Below are 12,504 nucleotides of genomic sequence, written 5' to 3' on the forward strand. Positions count from 1 at the left end.
GCGTCCCCCCCGGGCCGGTGCCCCGCAGCGCCCGGCCTACCTGCTACTCTCCAGCCAGGGCTTTGCGGATGGGGTCTGTGGGAGAAGGCCGCGGCCCAGGCCCTGGAGGCCCTTTGCTGGCGGAGCTGCTGTCCCCATCCCCGGCTGGGGCCTGGGCTGGCCGACCCCACCGCACCACCCCCCAGCTGCCTGCCCTGCTGCCAGAAACATGGGCTTTCCTCCCCTGCCTTACTTCTGCAGGTCCCTCGCAGCTGTGTATTGCAGTTAATAACCTGAGCGTTTCAGAGGGCATCATAACCGTCCACTAATGAGAGTGTGACCCCCGGGAAAACCCAATGCTCTTTCTAGCGATACAACCACAGGAAAAAAGCAGAGGAAAACGCGCCAGACCGGATGGCTGCCTCTCACAAGCTTTGGGATAAATCTGAGCTGCAAACACACCCGAAACTGAACCTCAGCTTGCCTGCCAGCCACATCCCAATGGCCAGACCCTGAGCCCGCAGCCCACAAGCGCCGGCGGGAGGCAGAAATGCAGCCAGCTCCGCAGCCAGCCTCAGTCTTCGTGTGGCGAAGCATCCTTAAAGGAAGGCAAAATGACAGCTGTTGAGAAATTAAGGAAAAGCCCTTTCCGGAGACTTCCAACCAGTGTCACAGGCACAAGGACAGGCGAGCACCTTGATGTGCTGTGGAGATTGTTAGGGAATGTTAGAAAACCCAGCACTGAATTTGTCTGCTTTATTTGCACTTTAAAGCATGGAAGAGTAAGTTATGAATAATTTCTCCTGCTCTAGCACCAGGTAGAAAGCTCCTGAAAGCACTCCTGGCTTAGGTGAACCTAAGCAACATTGAATAACTGAAAGGCTACACCCAACTTTAAGAGTATGTGGGAAGAGCTGGTGCAGAGAATCTGAAGTTTGCTGCTGTATCACAACTTCCATGGCAAGCAATGGAGAGCAGTGCTGCTCCAGTAATAGAGCAAATTGAGGGATGGACAGCTGCAGAGGAGCACAGGGCTTTGATTCACATAACTCACTGTAGATAAATTAATTTTATATCCCCATCCACAAACTCCGATTAATCCACGGTAACTAGATACGATTCCTTTTTCTAATTTTTAAATTAAATTTCTTGGGCTGATACAATATATCAGCTCGAGCCTGCTCAAATTGAAATGCCCCTCCTGAAGCACACCCTGCTCCCAGTGAAATTTAAGTTGGTGTAGTGGGTACAAACCATCTGCTGTCCACCAATGGTGTACAGGGCAGGGCTGCAGAGAAGCCCCACAAGGGTTGGGTGGTGGGTGTAGGTGGACACGCGGATGCCGCTTTGCAGATTCCACGGTGCTGAGAAATGGGGCTGCCATCACTACCGTAGCCCCCAAACTCGGATTAGCAGCGCTGGTGGGGGGAGCAAGGAGGGAGAGAGGCTTGGGTTGAAATTCATTTTCCCCCTTCCTGCACCTCATTATAAGTTCCACCCACATAAGACCTAATTACTTGGCTTTTATGCTGGCAAAGTGGATTTCATCCTTGCTGTTTCCCATGGTGGTTGCCTTCATTTTCATGGCAGCACTGATGGTTACAGCTTATTGATGTTTTCACTTTAGTGATTTAAAGCAGAATACATTTTGTTATTAGCACTGGTTTCTCTCATTGCTGCTTTAATCAAAGATGCAATTTAAGGCAAAGGATTGTGTGTAATGGTAAACAGTAGGATAATGCCTTGAGAGAACAGAATATTAATGTGTTTTTATTTCTCAAAACTGCACTTATAATATATCCAGGATTACTTGACTCCCAACACACATGCATGGGGCACTCCCTTTCCTACCGCATCGCCTGCCTTGCAATAGGGGCAAGCGGTTGTGTGTGTGCGCGTGCTGGGGGGAGAGAGGGAGACACATGTGCTGCCTTACACACTGCAAAATCCCCTCTGTCTGTGCATCTCTCCTACATGGGCACAAAGTCTGAGCACCCAGCATCATGGCAGTGCCCTCGGAGAACAGAAAACCAGGAGTATGCTGAGTGCTCAGAGATGCTCATGGTCTGGCTGAGCACTAGATCACCCCGAGTCAGGAAAAGCGATATTCAAACACTGAAATAAAATAACGGCAATAATGACAATGCTTGAGTAGGGGACACAGTGCTCAAAAAAGGGTCCTGGTGCCCCATACTAAGGCTGAAAGGCAAGAAGCGAGCACAAGCATCTGCTGCCTCCCCGACATCCCCGTGTCGATGGCCACGCATTTGCTCACTTTCATTTCCTTGGATCTGACAATTTGCATTTCAAGGCAAGATTAAATATTGAAGTTTTGAGCGCTTCCATGTGCTTCAGGAGGAGCCGAACGGACCCGCGCTGGAACAGGCTGAACACAGAAAAGCCATTTGTGCCAAACTGCTTGGTTTCCTCTTTGCCGAGCCATGATAATGTGATATCCGACAGCTGAATGTAGGCCACAACAGGCTTTTATAGTCGGAGGGGTGGAGGAGGGAGGGGGGCTGAATCCACAGTGCTGCCAGCCAAATGCACTAAAATGATGAGAGATTTTTGGGGCAGGCTGGAGACTCCTGGCCACTCCCAAGATCCAAATATTAGCTTCACACTTAGCACAAGCTCAGGGCCTGTTGCAGGGGAGTTTGTAGAAGGTAGAGCTGTGTTCGTGTCAGGAAGGATGACTCCCTGGCCAGCAGTAAATACTACATGAAATTACTAGCCTTGTGCTGCACAGACACGGGGATTTGTGGAGTATCTGCCATAATTGGTGGCCAGCTTCCCACAGGGGCAGCCGCATCTTGCAAGTAACAGCACGAGAACAACCAGTCGCGGCAGTTTGGTTTAGTTAACGGATTATTCCTGCCTATTTCTCACCTCCTGGTGATGAGGAGATGAGGGAAGGCAGGAGGGTTGGTCTTTGGCTCAGACGCTGCCTTTGGGGTCTTAGCACGGCTCAGTGCACTGCAAGCTAAACCTGGGGCTTACTGGCAGGAGAAGAGGTGCTGGGGGAAGGCAGAGGTTCATCCTGTCTTCCTGAACCAGCGCGGTGCTGGCAGCATGGGGATGGTGCAAGCACCATCTTCCTCTTGAATTGTACAATCTGAGCCCTGAAAATATCCCAGAGACTGCAAAGCATTTGCCACCAAGTTAAGAGTATTAACCCCTGCGGGGATAAAGTAGCAGCAGTTTCCCTCCCCCCATCCTCCTGCACCTTCATGTGAAATGTAATGGGTGTTTTTAACAAGGACTGTGCTTCCTCCTCTCTGCTTTAGAGTCATTTCATGTCCGAAAAGACTGCAAAACAGTTGCCTCGCTCCACCCGAGATGCGGCCGCATTTCTGTGGTGAGGAAAAACTCTGGCAAGTGTGCTGAAGTCGGGTGCTTTGGTTTGAAAATTATACATTGCATTAAAAACCTGTATTAAAGAATAATATGCGGTCTGCAAAAACATTCAAATGAAACACTTCAATGTTAGGAAGTGTCTTATTTACAGCTGTTGGAGCAGCTTGTGCCCTCTTCCCTCCCGTATCCACACGACAAGGAAAGAGGGGCTCACGTACATAAAGGTTGTAGCACAATGCATGCACACAGAGTTGGGCTTGCAAGGAATCATACATTAGGCATTTCCTAACTTAAAAGCACTTGGCTTTGCATTGTAAACAACATTCTTTTAGCATAGGAAATAACATTTAAAAAAAAAAGAATAAGATCTTTTAAATAAATGTCTACAATGTAGGTTATTGCAGCTGGACCTGACATATTCCTCAGCAAGGTTTGGACTGGCCTTTCCTCACTGCTCCAGAGCTTTCTGCCCCAAAAGTCGCCAGGAGTAACGGTCGGGGCTGGAAGCGGAAAGCCACTCTCCTGTGAGAGGAGAGGAGGGGTGTGTGGCTTTTGCAGCCGGGCAGCGTATGCCAACCCCATGCTCTGCCCACTGGTGTCCAGGGTGGACACGTCTGTGCCGAAGGGTGCCTGGGGATGGGTGTTCGAGGAGGTGGGCACAGGGGGGGTGAGGGAAAGGACACGCCGCGCTGAGCTGTGCTGAATTGCTGCTTTGGCAGACAGCACCGGGCCAGCTCTTTAGAAAGTTCACGTTCAGTTATTGTTTTGACAGGCTGCCAAAGTTTTCCTGAGGAATGCAGGCAGCAGAAGGGAAATGGCGATTTTCAAACTTTTTTTTTTATAACTCAGCCAAACCAGAATGGAATTTCATGGGAAAAGCGAAAGGTACATCTCTAGCCTCGGGGCTTCGTCACTGCCAAATTTTAGAGGCTGGCTGCGAACAGTGGAGGTGTCGGAGCATCTCCAAAGCAGCACACACTTGCACACACTCATATGTGCTCACGCACACTTACAGTCACAGACACACTGGAAGCATCTAAGCATCTTCTCTAATGGAGAGTGCTCCCGCCCTACATCCAATGCCCCCAGAAGACTGACATTAACCCATAGCGCTTAAAAAAAAAAAAAAAAAAAAGAAGTATCCATGGTGTAAAAGCAGAAGACAAAGCCAGTTTGCAGTTGATGAAAGGTTTGCAACTTGGCCTTGAGAGGACGCTTAGGTCCTCTCCCCACCCCGATCCCAGCCTGCAGCCAGCTGTGCACGATTCTTCAGGGACCCCACAGCCGTGGGGGGGACCCCTTCTCCCCACACACTCTTCACTATGTCAGTTCCAGAGCTGCAGGGTATTTTTGCAGGTCTTTCTAACCCTAGGAAGGGCAGGAGGTTGCAAGCTCCCCTCTTCCTCCTCCACCGAGGCGGCAGAGCAGCCGGTGAGCTGAGCTCCAGCACTGTGGCACCCCGGGGTCTGCAGGGCTGTGGAACTGGGCTGGGGAGCTGCCAGTTACCTTATATTTTCCAGTACACTAATTTCTCTTGTCATCTTGCCAGTGACAAACAGAGAGAGTTAAACAGAGCAATCCATTAAAGAAGCAGCCTGACAGACCGATTGTTAAGGGTTTCAGCGATCCCCATTTACACTGGCTTGAAAAAAATTTCGCCCCGAGCAGCTCCAATTACAGAATTATCAGACCACACTCCGGTCCCTTTGTGCACTTCACATCTCTGTCATCGTTCCAGGCCTCTCTCTATTTAGTCGCTTGGAAATGGTGAGCAAAATGGAAGGAGACTTGTAACAAGTTCAGAGAAATTAGAGGGGGAAAAAGAGAGAGAAAAAAGCCACCCCCCCAATTCTAATGTCCTAAACCAGGACATTTTTGAAATGTAGCACTGTATAGGAATTTAAAATATTTTTCACTTCCTCTATTCATTGCTTTAATGCACTGGAACTACTTGCTCAGATTTTTTTTTTTTTTTTTTCCAAGGAATGTACAATAACCACTCTGTAAATTCTTCAGGTCTGATTTTAAGAGGAGCTGTAGAACTTTATTCATGGAGGAAAGAAATAATCCCAATACCTTCCTGCAATAACTCTTTCTTTTTAATAAACATGGCAGTGTATATTTTGATCACAGCCAGTGATGCAAGCGGCAGGAAGAGGAAATCAATGGCACGTCTAGGAAAAGCAAGGTCTCGTCCCTGCTCTGCTGCCATCCCACTTGAATTGCCAGCACCAGTTTGAAGGTGGCAGCACTCCCATTAGGAGGAATTCTGGAACAGCCCAGAGGAGTGGTCACTTCTGCAAATGCAAAGCTTGAGCTCTGTAGATTTGTTATTCTCATGAAAAAAAACCAAAACCAAAACCCAACACAATAGTTTTCCTGCCCTAGGATGCAAAGCTGAAGGGTTCCTTAACCCTTCACCCATGGCTGAGCCAGGCACTGTCACCCATGATGCAGCAGCAATGTGATATGGACGTTATGCCCCCAACCAAACATGACCTCACCTATTTATCTTCCAGCAAACTCTCCCGTTCCTGGCTTCCTAAATGATTTTACAATCCCATAGCTGGTGTTACCCTAGTACTAGCACTTTTGTATATCCACAACATGTTACCCCACAGTAAGAAAACACCCCTCTTTTCTTGCAGCAGAGATTGTCTAGTTTCACATGGAGGGTAAGTGAGCAAAGCCATCCCTATGTACTGCTGGGGGGAGGTTGAGATCAAGCTTCAGTGCTAATGCACGAGTGAATGCTGGCTTCACTCTGGCCCTAAACAGAAGGAAGTTTCTCATGGCTGGGTCCCAGTCCTGCCATGGGACTACCTTGTCCCCATCCCTTTCCCTGGGATGCGGCGGAGCTGACCCATCACTCTTCGGGTCCAGGGAACCTCACTGCAACACATCCGTACTCAGAGCTCTGCCCAGCTGCAGTAATGGAGACTCCCACCCAAGGTTTTGGGTGGAGATTGAAAGTGGGAGAAAAAACCCCGAAACAACCCAGGGAGCTCTCAGGGGTATTGAAAAGTCATCTCATTTCTCATTAATTGCTTAGGCCAAGAATTCAAATGTCGGCAGCTTGTTGGCTGGGGTTGTTTTCCTTGCAGTTATCCACATGCAGTTCATGCCTTGGAAAATGACCCATTTACCATCATGCATTGTTGCTTAGCTACACGCGCTTTCCCTCTAAGTTTTCCCAAATGGAAACATGGCTCTATTTGCTTTGGAGATCATTTTCCCTGGCTTTCTTTGCTTTACAGTAAATAAGTGCAAGAAGAACAGCCTCTGAACACTAAGCGAGGAAATAAAACAAACAGCGCTGTGTAGGGTAATCATTTAAAAACCAGCGCATGAACGTGATGCCTTCCTCATCCAGCCAAGGTGATGGGCAGGGAGGGCTTGAACAAAGGCAACTTGCAGATCAGCTTCTTTAAGACCCTTTTTTGTCTGTCTTTTGCCTGCTGAACATTTCCAAACCCGAAGGGGGAATTCGGTTGAATAACGCTGGGTTCCCAAGAGAAGAATATTAATTTCCTGGAGGACAGGTGGCACTTTAGGGCACTGAGAACTCACTCTCTGTCTCTGCTGCCATGCTTGCCTTGTGGTGTCCTAGGCATCTTCTAGAAACAGGCAGGAAAACACCTCCCTCATCCCTGCAAACCACCACGCCGCTTTGCACCGCCAGACAGGACTTTATCACCATCAAACCCCAAAATTTCACAGATTCACTAAGTCCTGGCTGCAGTGGCATAGCTGTCAGTGGGCACGTGCTGGCAGATCACCCACCGCAGCATGAAGTTCAGCTTCCCAGTGCAGCAGGTATATCCTTCGGCCATTTGCTGGAAGCCTGAGCCCATCAGTGCCTGCGCAGCACAGGTGTCCTCTAAACGTGCAACAAATCCAGAACACTGGAAGGCATAAGATTTACTGCCTGTGCACGGAGGGACTGTGCAGCACGTGTGTGGCTGGTCCCCTGCCTCCTGGGAGCATTGGTCTTGCTAAGCACGTGCCTTGGGGCTGAGCTGTGCTGGCACGGTGCTTGCATCCAGGATTTCCAGCTGTCCGGCAGTTCTTCTGTTCCTCAAGGATCAGACAAAACTTGCAACATCTTTAGATTTTACCAAGGACAAAGCTTTTGGGTAAAAAGGCGGCCGGGTGTCTCTCACAACACATAGGTTGGTAGAGACCAAAGTGCAAAAACTTTTGTTTGTCGGCGCCATGAACACACGCTGGATGTGAGCTCTTTGCAGAGCGTAAGCAAAGCTGGCAGCTGCCGGAGCACTGGGTGCCTGCAGCTTCCAGGAGGAATGGGACGCCCCAAAGGGTGAGCTCTCGCCCTGCCTTCTGCTAACAAAGCATAAAATGCATATTGTCTCCAAAAAGAAAAAAGGGAGAGACAAAGTAAATAGTGCGATACTGTTTACCGGGCCAACATACTGGTGTAAGGTTTAATACCACAGTTTCCAGGCCAAGAACCTGCCAGAAAGTGAAGAGGGGTATTGTACCTATGCAAATCCCGGTCAGTGGGTTAACACATCCCAAACACTGCACACTCTGTGAGAGCTGCCAGCACCTGAAGAAGCCACCTTTACTGCCCCACCGCTTGGAAGCTCTTATCTAGCTTTGACCAAATGTACACAATACAACTTTGTTTTAGGTGATACCTCCCAGAAGAACGGCCTCTTAAAAGTGCTTTGAGGAATTAAATGAGAGAAAACAGTAGGAGGGGGAGAGGCAGGGGAAGGAGAGAAAAGCTTGCGGCTGCACTACAGGAGGCAAGCTTGGATATGAAACCCAGTAAATAAGGAGCTAGAAGCAACGTCAGACTGGAAGAAGCAAATGGGTGACCAGGCTCCCTGCCACCAGAAGCACCCTGAGACAGAGGCTCAGTTCCAAAGTGGGTATCCACTTCACCATCCCCTGTATCCCTGCAGCGAGGATGGGGATGCAGTCACCCGTGGATGCTGTCCGAGTCTGTGGCGCTCTGGCTAACCTGCCTGCAGCTCCACACACACCAAGCTTAGGCGCATCCTCCTCATCCTCACAGCATGGCCCCCTGGCCCTGGCTCCCCACAGCAGGTGGCTTTCAGCACAGGCATTTTGGGGAGCCTGGCAGGTGATGGGATCAGCCAGGGTGTCCTCTCCTTCCCTTTGCCGTTACATTTCTGCAGCTGAGGCCAAATTCTGCTTCTTGCGCTCCCCTCTGGTCTCTACAGTTGACAGGGAGATGCCAGATCTCTCTCGCCCTGGGCAAAGGGGTAGAGACCTGCTCTGAGGAAGCGTGTGTCCTGGTCAGAGCCACAGGATCCTGCTGCGGGCAGTGGCAGGGAGTGGGGCATGGCTGATGCAGAAGACACCAGGAGGACCAGTACAGCCATGCTTACGGGACCACAGAGCCCAGTGTCACTGTGCTGCCGGAGGGAAAGCAACACAGATGGCTGAGAGCTGTGTCTGTCACTCTGGCTCACTGCAGGCTGGGCACCTGCCTGAGGTCCTGGAGCTGAATCAGGCCAAGGGCAGTTTTCCTGAATGGAAATCCCTCTGGATTTATTGTCTTTGAAAACCTGGAAACACCTGCCGGTTGCTCAGAGAAACGGCAGGCAGGCAGGATAAGGGTCTGGCAGCACCTCCCCTTTGCCCCATGTCTCTCCTGGGCACCCTTTGGGGCCCAGCCCCTCCGGCACCTAGTGCCCCCCCAGTTGGTTTGGAGTTGGCCCTGTGAAAATCAAACATCAAAAGGGCTCTTTCAGCAAGGGCTATTTCCACATCAAATGCCTACCTCCAGTCCTGAGCCATTGGGGAGAGAGCTCTTCATAAAAGGAGAGGGAAGATTAATATTATTTTTCAAAAGTATAATGGGAGGTTTCCACTCCCCAAGCACTTCAGAGTTGGTTTTTGCACAAAGCCAAAATAATTCCAACCCCAAAGGAGAAAGAAAAAGAAAAACTCATTAGAGGGGGTTACAAATGCCTGAAAAAACGGTTGGTCTGAATAGAAATGTTCATGCCACTATCCCTTTGCGGGCTGGAGGAGGCTGCTGCTGGGGGAGCCTGACTTTCCCATGAGGATGCTTGTCCACCATCCTCACTTGGAGCAGCAGGATCATTCCGGACCTGCCTGAGCATGGGGAGCACGGGGAGGTGGGAAGAACCAGAGGTGGGCTGTCAGAGTTGCAAACTGGTGAGAGGGGGAAGGAGAGGGTAGGGGGTGGAGAAGATGCTGGGAGCACCCTCTTGGGCAAGTGGAACAGGGGAAAGCCTGGTGCCAGGTACAACCCTCCTGCGGCTCCATGGAGAGAAAGGCGGCACAAATCTGGCCCAGGGACGGGCTGGCAGTGTGCCTGGACCATGGCATGGCTTTGCCTTGGAAAGGCACCTGTGGCCTCAACATCTTCCTCTTAAAAACATGCCATAGCATCATGGGGGAACCACATCCCAGCAGCCTTGACAGCAAGTTTCTGCTCTGTGAGCATGAGCTGTTGGGCCAGATGGGTGTTTAAACAATTATTTGATCACTTCCACTGCAGGAACCAACTTGAAAAATACCTCTGATTCACAAGCTTGCAGTCTGCTTCTGAAAAACCAGACTAGCAGCAAGCTCCCACCCTGGAAAATCCCTTGCCTGTGTCTGCTGTGCATCCTTTCCCATGCTGAGAAGGGTTGGGCCAAATGCAGAAGACTAACATGGGGCTGTCCCCGAGCTGCTGGGTCAGGGGTGGCATGGCTCAGCATCTGGGAGGTGATCTGTCTGTAGGCAACAGTGCCTTGCTTGCTTTCTGCTTCTTGATCATTCAATGGACAGGACTGAATCTCTTGCCAGCATGTCCTTCCTCTGGATTTGGGGTGCAAATGTGAAGCGAGGTGTGGGACAGTCCTTGCAGCCCCAAGCCTCACAGTGACTGGTGACATGAGACCCTCAGTGGTGTTCACTTAGCAAGTGGGTAGGGAGAAAATCCTTGTGGCTAAGGCAGAGAAAAATGCAAAATGTGATCCTGAGGGCTCAGAGAAACTCTTCTGGTTAAGCCAAATCTTGCCTTTTCCTAGTGCTTGGAGTTGCCCATCCATGAAGAGGGCTGGAGTAGGCATCTTCACCACGTAAATCCCACTTAAGCCCTTAAAGAAGTGCTTCAGTGGCCCTGTGGGTTCATCTGCTGGCCACCACAGGGGCAAAGATTTCACGTTCATCCAAGAAAGCAGAAAAATCCCCCAGTCCCTCCTCTGGAGATTGCAGCCGATGGCTGGAGGGCAGTGGTGGGAGAAAGAAGCAGCAAGAGGGTGGCTGGGCAGTGGTTTGTGGGACCATGCTGGCAAGCACCAAGTGCCCCAGCATCCTTCTTCTCTGGCTTTCCTGCACACCCAGAGCCAAAGCAAGGGGAGGGGTGATGGCAGGCGCAACTCCTCTCCCTGAGACATCGGCTGCCTGCAGGAAGGTGGGGAAGCCCTGGGAAAGCGGCTTCGCGCTGATGACGGGGGCTGACGCGCGGCGGATCGGTGCTGGGAAAGCCAAGGGGCGCGCTGGAAACGGGAGATGCCTGTGGCAGATGATTGTGCCAGTAGGATACAGCCGGTTTACTGCCTGCAGGACTTCAAATGCTCTGCCCAAAACAACTTACTCAGATTTACTGTAAGCAGCAGCCAGGCCATCTATAGCTTGTGGTGAACATACCAGCCCTGCCTGCAGAAAGGGCCCCGGGAGCCAAGCTGGCCCCTTGCCCAGCAGGCTGGAGGAGGGGAGCGGGGGGGGCTTCGCAGCCCTGCCCGCCTGCCCCAGCCCCCAGCCTGCGGGAACAGCGTTTCCCAGAGGTTGCTGCTGTTTGTTGGGGTGAAGGCGTTGAAATTTGGTGGGCTGCTTGTTGGGGAGGGAGCAGGCGAGAAATACCAGTGGTGAAACGGGGGTGGGCTCACACACACATGTGCACACACACACTGGACCCTGCTCGCTCGCCTCTGCGCTGGCTGGATACATCCAGCCGGGGCTGATTCTCACCATTTCTGGGGTCCCCATCTAACTCCAGAGCCCATGGAGCTGGACCCGCAGGCACCAGCCCTGCCAGGGTTGGGCAGGGGAGCAGGGTGTGCATGATGGGGACATACTCCCTCCTGCCTGCAAACCTGCTTGTCTTCATAGCCAGGTCCTACTGTTTGCAGCCTGATGGCACAGAGCCACTTGCCACCTCATAGCCTCGAAACGCAACTGTTTGCCTCCGATCGGAGCCCCCCCACCTGCATGCCAGGCCCCTTGGGGCATACTCACCTGGGGCTGGCTGTGTGGGAGGAGGAGCTGGAGGGGGGATGCTGCTGCAGGGACAGGGTGCTGTGGCATCGCCATGGAGCTTTGTCATCAGGGATGGCTAATTTTCTGCTCACATCAGGGCTAGATCACTGTGAATTTGGGGCTGCCGGTGAGGAAGGAAGCCTGGCTGGCTCTTCTGACCTGTGGTCCAGCAACGGCCCCCCCCTTCCCTTCCCACTCCCCCTGAGTGCAGTGCTGTTGGTTTCCAAGGGGAAATTCAGGAGTTTTTTTCCCTGGGAGGGGGCTCTGGGGGAGCCAGTGGCTGGCGGGGATGGCAGAGCACAGCCGGAGTTTCTGATGTTCAGAGACTCTGCGTGGGTTCAGACAGGAGGGACCCACCACTGCCCACTGGGTATCACTGCCCAGCCCTGTGCCCGGCACCAGCTAATGAAGCGTGGCAGAGGCAGGAGCCCAGCACTTCAAGTAGGAAGGCAACAGTCCCAAGAGGACGTATCTTCATCACCCAAAAGCTGTGCTGACCAAATCACGCTTTCTTGTTCTCCAGCAACAACCCCCATCCCAGCATGGAGCTGGTTGCAGAGTGTCCTTCACGTACCTGGTGGCATTTGTGGAGCTCACCCACCGCAGGGGCCAAATGTAGGAGGTGGGCTTGAGACCTGCCTAGATGCCTTCAAGGTGCTAGGGGCACCTTTGACATAGGATTTCAGGTGATTTCTGAAAGCTGGCATGCAAGAGGCTGGAGCACACCACCGGAGGGGACCCCCACCTGCCACCCCACCCTACGCACACAGTCCCTGCCAGAACCTTGTGGCCAGAGCAGCCCATTGCCCCCAGACACATCCCGAAAGGCAGCAAACCTCTTGATGGGGCCGGACCCACTGGGAGCCGACGTCCTCCCCGCCGGCGCAGCCGCGGGTC

The 12,504-nt window shown here is 51.9% G+C and overlaps 1 protein-coding gene across 1 annotated transcript in view; it reads right to left on the reverse strand.

The window, feature by feature from the left end:
- PIK3R3 (phosphoinositide-3-kinase regulatory subunit 3) overlaps positions 1-12,504 on the reverse strand; it is an 82,206-nt gene that overhangs the window by 35,008 nt on the left and 34,694 nt on the right. The window lies entirely within an intron of this gene.

The sequence above is a fragment of the Buteo buteo genome, chromosome 10, assembly GCF_964188355.1.
Source record: "Buteo buteo chromosome 10, bButBut1.hap1.1, whole genome shotgun sequence".
NCBI classification, from domain to species: Eukaryota; Metazoa; Chordata; class Aves; order Accipitriformes; family Accipitridae; genus Buteo; species Buteo buteo.